General features: G+C 33.2%; 1 long non-coding RNA gene across 6 annotated transcripts; it reads left to right on the top strand.

The window, feature by feature from the left end:
- Positions 1-998: 998 nt before the first annotated feature.
- Positions 999-3,395, top strand: LOC106452781. Of its 6 annotated transcripts, none has more exons than XR_002663851.2 (9): positions 999-1,178; positions 1,340-1,429; positions 1,532-1,642; positions 1,738-2,014; positions 2,097-2,215; positions 2,311-2,467; positions 2,584-2,685; positions 2,772-2,955; positions 3,032-3,395. It is a non-coding gene; the product is annotated as an uncharacterized LOC106452781 (long non-coding RNA). The 6 variants fall into 6 exon arrangements; XR_007327353.1 differs by having other exon boundaries at positions 2,311-2,505; XR_001289860.3 differs by having other exon boundaries at positions 2,296-2,467.
- Positions 3,396-3,745: the final 350 nt, after the last annotated feature.

Below are 3,745 nucleotides of genomic sequence, written 5' to 3'. Positions count from 1 at the left end.
GGTGAGTATAACATGAAGACAAAAATATAAATATCTGATTTTCAAGATAAGAAATTCAGCTTTTATTCAGATACTCAATATATAATATCTTAAATGATGTTTTAAAAAATATACATAATTTATATATATAGATTAATCTTCCAAACTTAAACTATTATATTATATATGAATAATGTTTTTAAATAAAAATAATTTCTGATTTAAAATAAAAATAAAAACAACAAATGTTTATTTTCAAATAATGGATGTAATTTACATTATACTATCATTTAACAAGTATTAGATACGTTTTGATAAATCATTATTTTCTATTCCCAGAAAACAATAAATTGTTAAACATCAATATCATCTAGGTTAAGTATACGAACAACAAAAATTCAAACATCACAAAAAATATTTACATAACCATTATAATACAATAATTTAATCAAAAATACAATTAAAAAATATTAAAAAGAATAGTTATATACTTAATATTTGAAAATAAAAGATATTTTTGCTAAAATTGTACTTACCTGGCCAAGGAGATCGACCATCTTTTTACGGATCAATCGAATGTTGAGCATGTGGTCGATCCAAAAATACTCTGCAGTTTAATAAAATCTCTAAAACATTTATTCCAACACTCAAAAGATAGTTTTGCTAAATATGATAACTAAATAGCCAATAAAATTATAAAAAAATATTTAAATAGTAAAAAATATGTTAATTTAATGTGTTAAAATTTAAAAATAAATTTTAATTATGACATGCATTTTAACATTTATATAAATATAAATCATAGCCTAAATATAAATAATTTAACAACTTAAATTAGAAAAAAAATAAAAATCCCGGGCGTAGCCCGGGTTAATCCCTAGTCACAATACTAAAAGCAGCATATTCTGAAAATCTGTGCTGCCACGTCACTAAAAATAATCCTCCAACCAGAACCTTTCTTTTTGCCACGTCAGATCCGTTGTGTTATGTTACGTCTGGGCCTTCGTTTCTTAATTTTATTTTTGTATGAGCTTCGTTTGTTTTAGGCCAGGGCTTCTGTCTATTGTGTTATGTCGACAAACGTAAAAAAAAAAAAAAAACTACAGAGCACGGAGATCGAGATGAATCCTAAAGCAGACGGAGGTCTCGAGGATCTACGCCTCTGCCTCTTCCTCTTCTCCGATTCAAAGCGTAAAGAGGTCTGATCGATCAACTTCTCCATAAACGAAACTCCTCTTTCATTTCTTCAATCAATTTTGTCTTTATGTTTTCGTTTCATCTCCATTGTCGAAAATAAATTTTTTGTCTATAGATCTAATTTATGTCTATAGATCAGGGGTTAATAAATTACATTGTTCAGATATGGACCATTGTCGCTGGATGACAACACGAGCTTTGTCGAGGTCATAGAACCAGTGACCATCCCAGCAGAGAAGTTTCGTTTTAAAAAGTATTATCAACTCTTGGGTTTGGCTAACACCAACGTGGATTTAGCTGGTATGTATAACAATTTTGAACTCATACTTTAACCGTATGTCCTCCATTTAAGCAGATAACCAGCAGATGCTCCTGACATCATGGGTGAAGTTAGTAGTATCAATACTGTTTTCGATGATAAAAACCAGTCCATTCAGTGTGTGATGATAACAATCGAATTGGACAGGTACAAAAATCCATCAACTGATTTGTCTTACGTTGTTTAGTCTTTTGTTAGTTTGATTAAGTGAGTTCACTGATAAACCAGACACAACTATGCAGAGCGCCGGTGTGTGTTTAATAAAGTTGTTACTCACCTAGATGAGAAGTTAACCCTCTTGGGTGTCGAATCAAAAGCTATGGTTGCCACAAACATAAATCCAAAACTAGCAGGATATAATCTGCTTTATTTATATTTGGTCTTCAAACTTGACAACACCACAACAGTTTACATGCTTGCCCAATCTCTTATTTCAGGTTGGTTATTCTTTAATGCAACCTTTGAAACCCATTACTATGTAGACCATGAAGTCTTAGCCAGCCAATGTTTTCTAAAAGAGTAAGAAATATGAAACTATTGTTGATTTTCCAAGTAACATATTGCCTTCATTGTAAAACCACAATAACCCATCTTATCGCAGGTTCTGTGGAGCGAAGAGAGACTATTTATCAACTCCTTCCAAGTATGGTGGGGTTAAGAAAATTGAGAATGTTACATTGGCTGAGCTGAATATGTATGTTCTCAATTCACGACCAACAGGTACGCCCTCTAACCAATTTTGATTTAATTATAGTGTCTGATTTTTATCACATTAAAACTGATTCCTAACAAACCTGCAGCCGTTTTTCCCATAGGCGACAGAATTTCTATGCAAGGAGGAAGTCACTGACATTTAGACCTTAAAAGGATTGTGTTACATTTCATGATCCAAGTTTCACGTAAATTGCTATGTGCGTTCACAACTTTCAGCTGCACAGGGTGCAACGATGAGAATGCAGTTGGTATTATAAGGTAATAGAGGACCTACATTTAGTTATCGTATATGCAAGGTAAATGGTAGTCTGTAAGTAATGCTTGAGTAACACGTTAAAAAACGTTTGCTAAGGCATTGCTGATACTGTGTTCAGATGGCGGTAACGGACTTGACAGAAGCAGCTGTATTGATAGCATTCTATGGGTCAATTACCAAGCTTACCAATGTTCATGCTACTGAGTTCGCGCAGCTAATGGTTAGATCCTGACATTTGATGCCCACATGAATGCTTAACCAATGAATCTCAAGTTGGAAGGTGTTATTTTTTTTTTGTTATCTCAGGGCAGGTCTTGAAGTTAAACAGCAGACCGACCTCCCACAATGCCTGAAAGATATAGTTGGCTAGACCTTAACTTTCCAAATGAAACTCTCTCGGTTCAATTTCACCACCAAGCATTAGTCATTCATGGTCTCCAGTATTTGCGAAAGCCACCAGCTTCTACCAGTAGCTAATTTTGCAATCAATGTGAGCACCCTACCTCTTTAAGTTATTAACCATAAAATGATGCTTGGAAACTGAACCCCTAAATCATCGTTTATAGGCTGGTGCTGAGTCTGCTGACCACCCACGGGATGACAAGCATGTTGCTGTAAAGCTCTCAGTGGAGTAATCCTGTAGTCAAAACCGATGCTGCAGAAGAGATAATTAGGAGTGACAGTGCTCCTAATATCACCGGGGTTAATGAAGGCTCGGAACCAGTTACTTCCCAAACTGAGTCAGTTGATAGCTCGAGAGAGGAACCTATAGGCGATGAGTAGGATCCGAGTTCTAAGAAGCCATGCACTGACTAAGGTGTGAAAGTCTAGATATTATAAGCCGTCAAAATACTATGAGTTTGATGTTAGTGTTTAATATTGTAGCGCTCCTTCAACAACTTCAACCAGTCATGTTTTTCCCTGCTTTCATTTTCACGAGTATACTGTGGCTTCGGTTCAACCCTTCCTTTTAAATCAAATTAAACTTAAAAGGAATATTTAGAATCAACTTCTTCTGATTACCTTTTACCAACTGATTTGAGGGATGGGGTTTTAGGGGTGGGTTTAGAATTTTAAAAAGTAAATAAATAAATACTAAAATATTAAAATATTTTTTTCTGGAAAATAGTTTTTAAAAAATCGGATTTCAGAATGAATTTATTTTAAAAAATAAAAATGTTTGAATTCAAAAATACATTATAAAAAAAAATTAAATTATTATTTATTTAAATAATTATGTAAAATCTTTTTATCATTTTTTTTGTATGCTCTATCGATGA

This window comes from Brassica napus, chromosome A3 (genome assembly GCF_020379485.1).
Source record: "Brassica napus cultivar Da-Ae chromosome A3, Da-Ae, whole genome shotgun sequence".
Lineage (NCBI taxonomy): Eukaryota > Viridiplantae > Streptophyta > Magnoliopsida > Brassicales > Brassicaceae > Brassica > Brassica napus.
This window is presented reverse-complemented; position numbering and strand designations above follow the sequence as displayed.